Source organism: Rhinolophus sinicus, chromosome 2 (genome assembly GCF_057876585.1).
Source record: "Rhinolophus sinicus isolate RSI-liver-muscle chromosome 2, RSI-T2T, whole genome shotgun sequence".
Lineage (NCBI taxonomy): Eukaryota > Metazoa > Chordata > Mammalia > Chiroptera > Rhinolophidae > Rhinolophus > Rhinolophus sinicus.
This window is the reverse complement of record NC_142502.1, coordinates 93,232,061-93,247,422: the sequence shown is the minus strand read 5'-3', so window position 1 is coordinate 93,247,422 and position 15,362 is coordinate 93,232,061. Positions and strand designations below refer to the sequence as shown.

Sequence of the window (15,362 nt, the reverse complement as noted above, 5' to 3'; positions counted from 1 at the left end):
AAATATATAAATAAATATATACATATATAAATACTATATATATATATAAATATAAGTACAAATATATATATAAATGCAACCATTAGGATATATATCAAAGCTTAGTGCTTATTTCCAGAAGATGCAGTAACAGTGATCAACTTTTCTGTTCTTTTTTGCTTATGTATATTTTTCCAATACTCCACAATTAACCCACATCATAATTTTGTATGAAGAAAGGGCTATTCCACAAGTAAACGACAACTGTATAGCAGTCCTTGGACACAGATATGCACCGGATTTTGTGGAAGTATTCACTATGGCTAACCCAACCTGAGAAGGGAGGGAATAAGTCTTCCAGAAGGACACGACATGGGAAAGTGAGAGGCCATGTTTGGTACTGCCCCCAGAGAATCGGTCGGTGTCAGGGAGGCATACTTGAGATTAATCCAGAGAACAGTGTTCTAAAAATCAGTGTTGTCCAAAAATGGAAGGGCCAATGCACCAGGCAGTGGGCTCTACTGGAAATGTGCGATCACAACTGCACAGAAATCTGCAATGGATACAGCTCAAAGAATAAACATCCAAAGGAAGATAATATGGCCAAAGGCTTTTATAGTCTTGCCCCAATAATTCTCTCCCCAATAATTCGTTGAGCAGGACAACATACTTAAAAGGACAATGCAGGAAGTTATTATCACTGACTCATTCCACCCAGAATCTCATAGACCGGTCCAATCATAGAACACTACCCAGGGAACTGTCCACCTGGGCTCAGAGACAGGTGGAGGAGATGACTGGCTGTGCCATTCAGTGGCCACTACACCTGTGTCATTGGTCCCATCTCCTGGCTTACAGCGTGTAAACAAGTCCTCCCTGAGATTACAGGAATCAGTCTTGATACGATTTCCAGCAGATGAAAGGGGGATGCTGCCCCTGCAGGAAGAGCCCAGTGGACTGTATGCTCTTGTTCAAATTTTCCCAAATGTGCCTTCTGTTAGCTACTCCTCACATAACCGCGTTTATCTTCTCATAGAAGGCCTTTTGTTTGAGACAATGAAATGACACCAGCCCAAGATGAATCAATTGAGTGCTTACTGGAATGTTTGAAAACAGACTGGAGGTTGGACATAGTTTCTCAATACTTCCTTCTCCCTGGTGTGGCATTTGAACTCGTACTTCATCGTCTGCTTTGTGTTTCCAGTTTGGGAGAATAGAGTGAGCAGGCCTGGGAAAAATGCTTTTATTCCCCCTAGTAATTATCTAGACTGGGATGGGATTGCAAGCCTATTCAAGAGCAATAGCAGAGGTTGGGCACCCAACAACACTTATTGTATGCCCTCCTCACCCCCAAGCACTTGTGATTTATATTGGCGTTGTTTTCTTCTTCAAATCCCCTTCAGTTATGAAAATTATGACAAAATCTTGATTATAATGGAGAAAGGAAAAATCAGAGTGTTTGTTGTCACTTGACCAACTGATATCCAAGGGAAAGAGACATATTATGGGAAATGAGACATTGAAGAGTCTGATTCCAAATGCCCCTTGGAGACCTGAGCAGGCCACTGCTCAAGTCTGTGCCCTAGTCGCCTGGTCTGATAACTATTATGACATTTGGTAAAAGAGACCTAGAACAGCAACTGAAGCTCCTTGGGAGGATAGTTCTGGATAAATGTAAGCTGTCTCTCCAGTGATCTCTTGAGATGGAAGGATAAAATTTGGCAATAAGGTACGGTTGTTACCTTATGTCATGACTGTGATATTACCATGTAACATACCAAGTAGCCACGTTCTGAGAATGTCCTCCGTGTGTCCGTTTCATCACTTGCATTTTTGTATTTTGGATCAAGACTATGAAAGTTCAGTTGGTTATAATCGTGGTAGAGAAAAGAAGAGATGAGGCAGCAGGAACGGGACCATATGGCCTGCAGCTAGTGCTGTATTTAAATTTTGACTCTGCCCAGGGTGGATTTAATGCGATGCTGCTGCGGCTCAGGCTTCAAGGTCCCTTAATTACATGGGCCCCTTCCAAGGCCTTGACGTTGACTTTTAAAATTCCTCTTTAGGATATATTGTATTGGCTTCAGACCCCACAAGTGCTGGAAACATCCCTCATCTTGGCTTACTAAGTGTGACCCTGGGAGTTCAGGAACTCCACTGAGCTTTGGTTTTCTCATCTTAACTATGGGACTAAACATCCCTAAACCATAAAGCCATTGTGAGGATTAACTCAGATTACGCAGGGAAAGTGCCTCATACAGTGCCTGGCCCATACTAGGACACCAGTTAATGACAGCTACTGCTATTGCGTCAGCAAATGTGGCAGTCATCCCGCTCTGGGTCCCTCACCCATATTCTTGGTCAGTATGTTCCTGAAAACAGAGGAGAGGCAGAGAAGAAAACCAACAGCCCAGAGCTTTGTTTCTCTTACTGATTTAATATACAGCCACAGCCCTGTCCCTTATGCTCCCTTGGGATCCTTCTCGGTGACAGGCCATGTTGAGAGGCATGGCCAGAGGGAAATAGATGCCACAGGCCCGTGTGCTAATGCACTGCCATATCATCGAATCACAAATGCCAGCACCAATACATTCTCTGCCAGTTCTTTTCCCTCCTACCTGCCAATGCATTCCTCTGATCCTGACTCAATCTGGCATCTATAGAATTTAATTATCTCTTTCGGCTGACGGCACCCAGGTTTTGAAAACGTTGGTGCTGCAGCTTTTGCTGTGGTGAGAGTGAGGGGGATATGAAAGAAGACAGAGTGATGAGAAGATGTTAAATCCTTCAGTGTTCGAGCTTGAAGCCCTCCCTCCAAAAGACTTCCTCTGGGTAGTAGGACGGGTTACCCTCAGACCACAGCAAGCAAGCCTGAGGCCAGGGTACCCCGAGACCCAGGACCACTAACATCCCAGGCACTTGATGGATACCCAGTCCTTTAATTGCTCTCTTCTCCTCTCCACCCCACCCTCCCCATAAAGATTTATTCTGTACCACACACAAATGCATTGGATAAAATATGTGATGAGGAAACAAGGGGGAATAGTTCATAAATATTCTCAGCCATATGCAAACAATCTTAAATTTATTTTTCTCTTTTTTAAGGAGGAAAAAAATCCACCCATTCCATGATCACTTCCAGATTCATTGAGGTTGATGTTACATAAGACCCAATATTGTTTTCTTGTCATAGAGAAATAATGACTTGGAAACGGCAATTTGAGCTGAGAAAATAATATACTCTTACCAGGGCATGGAGGCTGAACGGGGACCAGGGAGCCAAGACTCTAGTTTAGCTTCCAACAAGCTCTTGCAAGCACAGCTCAGCCCTGGTTTGCTTCGTACACCAGGGGTATTGATCGGCAAGCAGCCATGCAGAATCCCTTGGGGCTCAAAATTCACTTGGAACGGAGCAGATGTCAAAGCTGATCTTTGAAAGGACAGGCACAGCTCTGTGGGCCCAGGTGAATGTACTAGGCTTCTCATGCATGGTTTTGCTCTGGCCTATGAACTTGCAGAGAGATAAGACCCAGGGGTCCACTTCTGACCGATGTCTGCCACCTGAACAGAGGTCTGTTCGACTCTCCAGGGAGAAGGAGGTCGTGGCTATGGGGGGCTGGTTCCAGGCCGAGCACTTTCTATCCCACTGGGTTCCTCTCTGCTCTAATCCTGCTGCCCAGCACCAACACGAAATGTCTTCCTGAATTTCTGAAGTGGATCGGGATGTTTGTGCCAACTATCATTTAATACACAATGAAGCTATTGAGATGGGAATAATTTATTGATCCCCACTTGACAGATAAAGAAATTGAGTCCTGGACTTATCCAAGGCACAAACTCATGTGCAAGCAAACTGCTCAAACTATTCCTGGATGTACAAAGAAAACGTACCTGCTTTTGTTTTTAACTGCTGTGGATTCCTTACACGCTCCCAACCCCTGAGTAGTGGGAAAACAACTTCAAGTTAGTCCATTCTGGATTATAACCTAAGTCTGATGCAATCATCTAAATATTCCCTCTAGAGAATTCTCAATCACTTTTGCATAACAAAATGCTCAGTTTCTCAGACAGCCTCCTTCTCCTCTGCCCTGAGTAAATGGGGGTGGTGGGGGAGGAGGCTCCTGTCACCTCATGGTACCTGGGAGATGGGAGTCCTGGGGTCCATGGGGCAGAAGGCTTGGGGAAGCTCACACAAGTCCTGAGTCTCTTCCCAATTACACCGAATCTCCACTTCCTTCCAGAGTAACCATGGGGATTTTGACCTTAGAGTGGTCAGAGGTGGGCTGTTGGCTTCCCTCCAAGACCCTGGAAGGATACCCGAGCAAAGGGCTACACAGGGCTTCCCAGATGTCTGTAGGTCCCCCCACTGCCCCCTCCATCCCCCCACCCCCACCTCTCTCTTCTCCTTCAATCCCAAATCCCCTAGGCAGGAAGGAGCAGGCTTTCCTTGTCATTTTCCTCTGTCAAATAGTCCATCAAACACAGAACAGCATGCCCCTCTGTGAGCTGAGTCCTTCACGCCTGGTTCTTCGTGTGCGAAAATTGAGAAATAAAGGAATTCAGAACATTTTTAGACAATAGCTGGCTTGCAAGGCTACTGTCTTGTTGAAAATGCTGTTTTGAGTATCAGAAGTTAAATCCTGAATGCTTTTGTCTTTCTGGGAATTCCACTCTCGAGATCCTCATCTCTCATGGGGCCTGTGGATGCCTGAGATAGATTAGAATCATGTCCTCAGAAAGGCAAAAAGAAACATATTTTCAAGATAGTAGCCCTATTACACAAGTTAAAAGAAAAACCAGGATTTAAACACAGGGCTGGTGGATTCCAAAACTTATCATTCTTCCACTCTGCCAGGTGTCTTTTGGTACCAAGAACTTGCCCATGGCTCCCCGGGATCCACCCAGCCTGCCATCTTTCTTTCACGCTGCAGAACTTTCTCACACACGCTCATCCCCCGGACAAGAGTGCGGCTATCAGAATATCACTCCTCATGCCCTGCCTTTCAGCTCCTTTGAGAACACGTTTATGTTCTACTATTCATGGCTTGATTTTAGCTTGAATTCATGTTGCTCTCTGTGACCCTGACTGGGTCCAGAAGCAGTTATCCCTGAAGAGAGATCCTTCCAGGACCCTTCCCATCATTTCTCAGCAGCAAATACCAACTCTGCCTGTACTCGGACCAATCCTGTCACATTGCCTGTGTGACAGCCAAACATCTGGGTGAAAAGTGAGACATTCACTTGGGTTTTGTCTATGAAGAAAGAAATATCTAGATACTAGTGGAGGCCTGAATGAAGCTTTTACTTTTCATCTTCTCATTTAAGAGCCATGTCGATATAACCAAAGAATGCAAAACAAAACAAAACAAAATGAAAACAAACAAAAACAAAAACACCAAAAACAAACAAACGAAAAAACAAAGCACAGCTGTGGTTCAAGGGAAGCCACAGCGTAAATTTCTCTGGCCATCACATATTCTTGGAGAGAAAATACAAAGCTGGCCACACCTTGATGATATTTGATAGTTTTAAACATGCATGATAATGTCATGGGAACAAAAAATCAAATAATAAGAATTAAATATCACCTTTCCCTCACCTTTTGGAGGAAGAAGCCTTTCCTTAGAAACTGAGAGAGGTCACATCGCTCTACACAAGATGCCCAGGGTCATAGATCCAGGAGAGAGGAGGGGGCTGGAGCAGCAGGAAGGCCCAGAGACTTATGAGGGGTGGGAGCAGAAGAGGCGCGGGCCAGGTGGGTAGAAAAGGTGCTATAAAGACTATGATTTTGAGGTGAGACATAGATGTTCTAAAGAAATTTTTAGGACATTTGGCTTTGTAATAGGCACTGTAATTCCCTCGCCTCAAGAAACCTTCTGTAAAGATTTACATTCACCTTTCCAGTTTGGGGAATTAAAGTTGTGTAGCTTTTCTTCCTTGGAAAAGTCCTTAAAGAGAGAGAAAAGTGGCCCAGTTATAGCTGGGTTACGTGAGTATGAATGACCACACAGAGGCAAAATTAGCAAACAGGTGGAAACTGGGGGTCACACCCTCTGATCCATAGTGACCCAGAAGGGTCACACAGCAGATAAGGGGTGGTTGATCCCCACTGTCCCTTTGTCTCTTAAAACAGTATCTATGCTGGGTCTCTAGAACACACTGAGGCAGAAATAGCAGCAGGGCTGTAGATAATGGTAACTGGGCTTTCTTTCAGGTTTGGTGGGCCCTCTTCTCTTCTGCCGGGGCCCTCTGGCTATGTTAGCATGTCCCGGTATCAGCACGGAAGGGACAGAGAGAAACAGGGTTGGGGGTGTCAGGTAGCCCTGAACCAGGCTCCCCTGGGAGGTCTTGTGATAACAGATATGATAGCAGATTGGGGCACCTACTCTGGTGTCCAAGAGACCTGGGTTTGAATTCTGCCCCTGGCTATGGCTGTTCACAGCCTGCTGTTAAAGCATCTTCTACAGCACAGTGGGACTTAACCAAAGATAGCTCTTAGTATTCCGGCTGTAGAACTTACGTTTATGAGAGAATAGGAGGGAAGCAGAGGCTGAGTGAAAGACTAAGAGCAAGCGATCAACTCAAGGCAGACGTTGTCAGAACTGAAGCTTATCTGAGCATCCCCGAACTTCCCAAGTATGAGGAAAACCCTGGAGCGCTCAGCGGGTGAAGCTCCCTCTTGCCTTTCCCAACATGTCCAGCATCCCAAGTCGCCTGGAATCATCTCGTTGAGTTTGGCATTGTTCTCTCCAGGCCATGTGGGTGTGTCAAATTTTCTTGGTCTGAAAGCTTGCAGAATCCATGTCCACCTTTGGCATCAGACCAAGTACACTGGACTTGGCCTCACAACCAGAAAGAAGGATGTTGTCAGATGGCCTCTGGCTGTGAAAGACTCAGGGGTTCATATGTGGGAAGCAATTCCCGGGGCTCTGTTTCTAGGCACTGGTGAAAACAGGAAAGGTGGAAAGACAAATAGCGGTTTATGAGAAAGCAAAACGCAATGGCAGCTTCAAAAGACTCCCTGCTGTTCCCTCGTGCTGCGTCAGCTGGGCTAGAGAACAGTCTGCAGCTCATGCTGCTGGGGAGATTATTTGTTTGTTCCAGAAAGGATTTTGGCCTTGAATAGGAGGGCGAATTAAATGACAAACGCCAATAGTTATTTCCAGTAAGAGGCCAGTAAATGATTCTTTACTCCCAAAGTAGGATTCAAGTCTTATAACTATGGTGAAATGGGATATAGGACACTATTGGATGCAGCCACCCACTCCATATTTGGTGGAGAGAATCATGGAGCGATGGGGCACTCTGATACATTTCTGATTAATTCGGGGACTTTTCCTTGAGGAAGAAACAGATCCTCTGTATAGCTTCCTCCCTGACCCCTACAGGGAATCATTGTGAAGAATCATACTTTTTATACAGCTCCTCAAATCAACCTGGTATTTGCTCTATGTTCAGAAGTATTAGTCCCAACAACGACAAAAGCAAAATATTTTTTTTAAAGACAAGTCTTTGGCTGTGTTTAAAACACCAGCTCGGTAAAGAATGTAAGACAACTTCTGCACACTTTTCATAAGTCGTTTCTTGTTTTTTTTCAAGAATGAAGGGAAGAAATATGGATAGGACAGACACTTCCAGATTCAGATAATTTTCCCGAGTCTCCTAAAAGCCACAGTAAATTTGAAGACAAAGATTATTACTTAGGTCTTCACATTTAGATTTCCTTTTGTGTATACAGCTTGCACCATATAAGCACCTCACATGTTTATTTATCAACAGGAGGAGAAAGAGACAGAGAGGGATTGACTCTGAATAGAGCCGGTTGAAGAGGAAACTGCAGAAATTCACCGGGAGGGTTTGCTAGCTGGAGCCCCAGGAGAGAATGTGTCCTACCAGGGAGGCCGACCCAGGCTTCAGGAGTGGGGCGGTGGCGACCCCTTCTGGCCTATCCTTCTGCAAAGAAAACTTTTCTGCATCTTTCACAGGGAACACGTCCGTCCGTGTGTTTTCTATTACGCTATCCAGAAACTCATAAATGGTTGTAAAACCCATTGTGCTAATAGAAGGAACGACATAAATGCTGACTGAAGCTATTAATGCTGGTTATAGTTTATGTAGCAGACTGAATCAGGCTGAAAAACTGTGAGTTTTTTATGGCTACTTTATAACAGGTTATTTTTAAGTATCAGACCATAGATTAGGTTTAGTGCTGATGTTCAACCATTTGGAATGAGCTGGTCAAGGGAGATTCTAACTTTCTCAGGGGTCATCTGTTCCAGCGTTCAGGCCTAGGGACTTTCTTTCTCAGCTCTCCCTCCTTCCGAACATTCAGGCTGAAGGGATTTAACCACATTCTGTCTTGCTTCATCCTCCAATGCCCACATCTTTTATATAAGAACCATTAACAACTTTAATAACTGCCACCACAATTCTAAATTTACATAATTGCTGGCTTTGTCATTCTGTGACTATCCTACGTTCTATTCCAGTTGCCCAGTCTTTCATCTGTTAAACTGGCATCTCTGGAGTGCCCACTGTGGGCCAACTTTGGCATCCCTTATCCCTCATGGACTGCTGAGTTAGGACTCCGGTGGTGAAGCCGGGTTGTTGAATATATATAGGGAAACACACATGGTCGCTGTTCCATCAGTATCTGTTGGTTTATGAACTGATTCAATAGCATTTTCCTCAACGACCTACTTACTCTTGTTTAAAAACTCAGCACCCCATACGTTTTAAAGAATGGATTATATTAACTGTCTAATGGGCATAGGTCAAGGGCACAGACCATGGGACCAGCAGCCTGGGTTGGGATCCTGGCTCTGCCACATACCCTCTTGGGCAAGCTGCTTCACCTCTTATGCCTCAGTTTCCTCATCTGCAAAATGGAGATCATAACATGGCACACATGTAGGGTTGCAATCAGTAATGCCTGCAGAGGGCTGAGGACGGTACCTGGGATGCAGAGAGTGGTTCTTCTGTGCAATTTGTGATGACGCTGATGTATAATAAAGCATACAAAATAGCTAATTCGTTCTTAGAGTTGCAAGAAAACAGTCTGCTTGATAAATATTGTGCTTGACTGGTCCTCTGCCCTGAGGAAGTCATCCACACCAATTATGCAGTCTTGTCTTACGTGCTCAGCTGGTCCTTTCACTCTGACTCTGCCACTGTAACCACAGTCCCACCAGAGTGAGCCTTCTTTCTAACAGTCGTGCAATAAGACAATCTTAGAGGGGAAGTCCAGCAGGGGTTGGGGGTGGCTTATACTTTTGCAGAATTTCCCAGATATGCTACAAATATACCCACCACCACCACCACCTGTCCCTCCCCCACGCCGCTCAGAATAGTTCTCTGGGTGCCCTTACTTTCCCCCACATGGATTAGTGGGGGGGGGGAGAAGCTTTTCACTGAGTGTTTTAGTTACATATTTTTTACTACACAGTCTTGAATCTTCCAAAGTTTGAAGTAAGAATATAGCAGACTAAGTGTGCAATTTTATACTTCTGTCTCCCCAAATCTAGGTGGGATAATGATTCAGATTTTGTCAACCCCAAAGGAGAATTTGAAATAGTGCGTCTTTTTTTCTGGCGTGGCTAGATCAGATATTTTCACCATAGTTTTTAAAAAATCACCTTAAGTTGAAAGTGAATTATATACAACAATTCACTCTTATTTTCTTTGTTACTAATAGAACACAGACTTTTTCAGAGTAACAATGTGCCCAGTTAATTATACTTATCTTCCCAGATTCCCAGACTTTCTGCTAAAGGAGGCCAAGTGACCAAGTTCTGGCCAATGAGGTCTAAGTGGAAATTTTTGAATAGGCTCTGGGAAAGAAACGACAAGACACAGCTAGCACTGCCTGGAACTCAGATGTAATGTCTGGAAGTAGAGCAACCATCTTGTGACATAAGGATAAAAGTCATGCTAAAGATGGAGAATCAGGTGCTCTAAGGAGTTGGGTCCGTGACTTCTTTAAGCCACTAAAGCTGCCGGGAACTCTCTACTCTTTGGACTTCTGTTATATGAGAAAAGCAAACTCCTATTAAGAAGTAAACATTTACACAGAGTGACTAGAGCAGGGCATGGCACATAGTAAAATGCTATAGAGGCTTGGCTAAGTAAAATAAAATAAATATTTGCTTTAGCCGCTGTAATCAGGTTTCTATTATGTACAGCCAAATGTAGCCTTTGCCAATACACAAAGATATTGCCAATATTTCATCATTACGTTATTATTCTAGCACCTTGTGTAGTGGCTGGTACTAAATAAGTGTTTTATGAAAGAATGAGCTCTTCAGAGGGGTTTGAGGAAAGTAGGAGACCCTAAAATGCGAGTCTATATGCTCGTCTCAGTAAAGGACCTACAATGGCTCCCTTTCTTTGTGTAGTGATAGCGCTTGGTCTCTTGGGGATGGAAGAAAGGATTCCATCTGTTTGGCCTGGCATGCACTCTTGCAGGGTCACCAGAGCCAAACGAGGAGCACAGGCCACCACCAGCCAGCACCTCTCTGCCAAGTGACACAGGTAGAACCGAGGTCAGGCCCAGGCCCGGGCAAAGTATTGAGTAAAACTTGTCTTTGTGGTTCCCACAATAGAGCAAAACATGGGTAACTGTCAGTGCACGTGTCAACAGACGTGACCTTCAAAGTTAGAGCTGGATGTGGAGCAGCAGAGAAATCATGTGGTTTGACCTCCTTCCCTGGAATATGCAAGATGGAAAGGGTTCTGGATGTGGGCACAAAGAAACAGATTTCTTACTATGATCTGGATCATTAAATGCTTCTTCGAACAGGGGTTCCTAGAAAATTAATTTGAACTCTGGCTTCTGGCTGGAAGAATACTAGAATTGAGTCTTCTGTGTTTTCTCTTCTGATTCTTGGTTAAGTTTCACCTTGAACACCAAATATAATGTTCCTTGAATATAATTATAAAAATGAGTGTCACAAGAAAAATACCATGTAAGCAAACACCACCACTGATGTTCTTCAGGAGGAGATGTGTTCAGATTATTACACTCTTTTATTGACTGGTTCTAAATGAGGTTATTTTGTTGCTGTTGTTTTCCCACGATAAAACTTGATTTACTATAACAGAGGTTATTAAAGCATTCTGTGTTCTTAGCTGAGAGAGCATTCTAGTCATAGAACATCATAAACTTTAAAGAAAGACTGGGACATTTCTGAGATCATCAAGGAAATGCAAATGTCTGAAATGTGGCCACAGGCTTAAAGGTAAAGGCTAGACAGGCCGGAACAGGAAGTGGCTTGGAAGAAATGCCCCTGACATGGATGAGTCAGATTAGGCCCTTTCAACATCTCTCAGGTAAATGAGCAGACAGAGTAGGGGTGTCTTGGGGTGTTGGGGATATGGTTCATTCATTCATTTAACCGATGTTTATTGAGCACCTGCTCTGGGCCAGATGCTAAGCTAGGCTCTTGGGATAATAATGATGAATGCGACATATGCAGCATGTCTCCTCGTGGGGACCGCGGCCTAGAACCCTGCTTCCCAAAGCACTCTCCTGGACCAGCAGCCGCAGAATCACCTGGGACCTCTCAGGCCCACCCCAGACACACTGCATCAATATATGCATTTTAACAAGACCCCCAGGGGACTCAAATGTACACTCAAGTTGGAAAATGGTCTGGATAACAAGGAAAGCAAAATGAAGTGTTACTTGACACGCAACTTCTAAACATATGCGTCTCTTTAGCTAATGAGGCTACTCAGGCGAAATTCATGAACAGGCTTGAGGTGGTTTGGGGTGCCTTCCTGAAAGACAGCTCTAGAGCAGATTTTTAAAGACTAGGGGTTTTAAAGTCAAAGTTCTGTGTAGCAACTTTTTTTCTCCCAACAACTTATCCTCGCTAAGCAGCTGATAAATTCAGAATACCAGACTGCATTTAACCCCTGGTTTCAATTCTTATGTTTCAGTCTTATTTAGTTTGTAGAAAAAGGGTTTAAAAGCTGAGAAATGCCCGGTGTGTCCTATGTCCGTCACTGACTCCATCATATATATCTTCTGAACAATTTTTCCAAGCTTCAGGTTTTCTTTTGTGAATGGAAAGAACACTGCCCCTCCTGCCTGGACAAGATAGTGACAAATTTGACAAGCGGAGTTTGGAATTGGGGTGTCTGAAGTTTTTGTTAGAAGGTTCAGCCTACCCCCTGGATTTCACGTCTTGTCATTGTCAGCCCCAGTTCTACCAAAAATCGAGGAGCCATTCTACATGCTAACTTACCCAGAGCCCCTCTGCACTGACAGTCAACAGAGAGGAAGGAGAGTTTTGCTCAAAGCTATCATCCAATCACGGATGAGGGATTATGAGCGCAATCCTCGTATAAACCAACTACAGTGATGAAATGCAGACACACACATCCATGTACATCACTGTGCTGGAAGGTGAAGCTGTGAGACCCAAATCATGTCCTGTCATTAATACAACTTTACACGAAAGCACCTTTTTTTCAGATTAATTGATATATAATGACCCTATTTATTTAAGAAAATACGTCATGGCCTCTGCTAATGCATAGAAATTGCAGAACACACACATAAGCTGCATGTGTGTGTGTGTATATATACATACATATATACATATAGAGAGAGAGAGAGAGAGAGAGAGAGAGAGAGAGAGAGAGAGAGACATATTTAGCTATTTAACTCCCATGCATAGACTACACAAAGACGAGGTGTCGGTTGCACAGGATGAGGTAACAGTAGCCAGAGGTGAAAGAACATTTAACTTGTGTTCAAATTAGTCATTTAAACTTCCTTTATTCCCCAGGCCTTGATACGAGTCCAGGCCAGGCCAGGAGAACTCGTTCTGGTCAGACGGCGGGAAATTCCACCACATGGAATGGTGTTGGTGGTCTCCGCTCTACTGCAGCTGGGGAGCCCACACAGCTAACACCCACTCCTCCCACTAATGAATGCGCCCACCCACGCAGGACCCTCCTGCCCTCCCCATTTCCTTTCCTCCCCCTCCCTCCCCATGCTGCCCCCTTCCACAAGCCACGTGGCCACCAACTGCCTTCCTTATGACCGCCCAAGGATTCATTTCAGGAGCGAAATTTGTTAAATTATAAATTGCCAGCATCTGCCTCAATAATGAAGGAAATCAATGACCCTCTGGAGGAATCCCCTGGGCAACTCCTAGGAGGTGCCAGAAGGAAATACGCACCCCTCCCCCTCCCTCTTGCTCGTAGCCTCCAGGACCCTTCCTGTGTGCGGGTGTGCATCGAGGCAGGGCACGCCAAACCTCAGAGGCGGGTCCCTCCGAACCTAGGTTATTTGTTTTTCCTTGTAAGAATGCTAATCAAAGCAAAACTTCAACCCAACAAACAAACAAACAAAATACCCCCGAGTTGGCTATTTGCACATGGGGTGGCCAAGGAAGGCAGTCTGAAGGGTTCCTTTATGACCAGAGGTGATTTTTGAAAGGAGACAGCAATGGCTGCTTTATGAGGAAGTGGCAACACAGTCACCTCGTTATCCTCACCACTGTGGTGGTCCAGGGACCACCCGGGAGCCTCCATCATGATAACAACTTGGACTGAGGTCTTCTTCCAGGGAACCAGTTGTCCTGAGTTGGGTCACAGCTGTCTTCCTCCAAAAGAACGGGCCTCTGTTCCCAACTGAATAGACACACGGCCCCACTGCCACCTCAGTAACTTCTGTTTCTGAGCAGAGTAATTATAACTCACATTGCTACTCTTTTTACGTATTGTGTTAGCTTTCACCTCAGAGCAGGAGGCTAAATGAGAAGTGGGGGCCATGCCCATCCCCTTGCAAAGGTTGGGCCTCCAGACTGGGGCCACCATGTGACATGGGGGCTGAGGGCTGGGAGGGAGGAAGAAGAGAAGGAAATAAGCGCCTTGCGATTGAAGTGGCTTGAAATAATAAATACACACACTCTCTTTTAAACATGGCTCGCCACATCCTGGAGAATCTGGAAAAATGCTCCACCTCGCCTCCCCAACACCCTCCTCCCACCCTCACCCCCCAACAGCAGTTGGCTTTCATGACGCTCTGAGAGAAAGCACTGGGCCTTTGATAGTAAGGGGCTTGTTAGTTCTGGGCTAACAGCCCTCCCAGGCCGCTGTGAATCCTTTCAAACAGTGTTCTATTTTAGGTCAAGGAAGTTCATAAAAGTAAAGGCTGGCGGTGGTAGAAGGGGGAAAGGCAAGGGAGAAAAAACAGCAGTCGGTGGACAGCGTGTCATCAGGCATTCAGCGACCTCTGCAGGATCCATTGGACCTGGAGGACATGCCCTACCCTGGGTGTTGGGGAGCAGATGATGGAAGGTGGCTTTGAGCCCCTGAAGGAGACCTCACCTCTTCTGGAACCCCCAGCCAAAGCTCGGGCAAAACGGTCCCTGTACACAGAAGAAGACACTTGAACACCCACAGGCCTCCTTATGCTAAACATGATTAGCTGTCACTAGCGCCGATTCCACCACCCGCCAGAAGAGGGCAGCACATGCTTCTATAATACACTAAAAGCTGGGTGGCTGGGTCCAAAGGGTGGACACTGGAGAATTTGAGGAAGATTCGTGAGATTAACACCAGCAGCAGCAATAGCTATAACTCATTGGTGCCTCCTGTGTGCCAAGGGCTGTCCTAAGTGCTTTAATGCATTAATTCATGTAATTAACATGACAATGCTCCAAGAAAGAGCCCTATTATAACCTCCATATTAGAGATAAGGAGACATAGAAATTAGGAGAATTTGCTATTATAACCTGGGACGGCCTAAAACAGAGCTCAGCAAATCACAGGGATCAAATCCAGCCCACTGCCTATTTTTGCCCTGCCCTCAAGCTAACAATGGTTTCTATGTGTTTGGACAGTTGGAAAGAAGTCAAAAGAAGAAGAATATTTCCTGACACCTAAAAATGATGGGAAATTCAAATTTAAGGACAGCGGTCCACGAATGAAGCTTTCTTGGAACACAACCACATTCACTTGCTTACGTGCTGTCAGTGGCTGCTTTATCGTTCCAGAAGAGGTGAGCAGTTGTGAGAGCCTGTATAGCCCGCCAACTCCAAAATATTTACTATCTGGCCCTTTAGAGAAAAAGTTTGCCAATCCCTGACCTAAGAGGTAAGTGCTACCTATTTCCAGGCATGCGAGACAGAGGGCAGAATATGGAGTTAGGACAGCTATCCCAAAGGGATCTGGAAGCAATATTGACCTAGATTCACTTTCTTTCCAACAGGGTGGCTCAAGGTCAAGCAGAAGGGAGGGTCTGGCATTTCACTGCATAGCCTCTAAGGAAGTCATAGAATGACCGATTTAGAAAGGGCTATGGGAATCGCCTACCGTGTTTCATCGAGACTAAGATGTACTTTTTTCCACCCCCGCATTTGACATCT

General features: G+C 45.0%; 1 protein-coding gene across 1 annotated transcript in view; it reads right to left on the bottom strand.

Moving 5' to 3' along the window:
• LOC109448935 (CLIC family member 5) overlaps positions 1-15,362 on the bottom strand; it is a 97,330-nt gene that overhangs the window by 8,155 nt on the left and 73,813 nt on the right. The window lies entirely within an intron of this gene.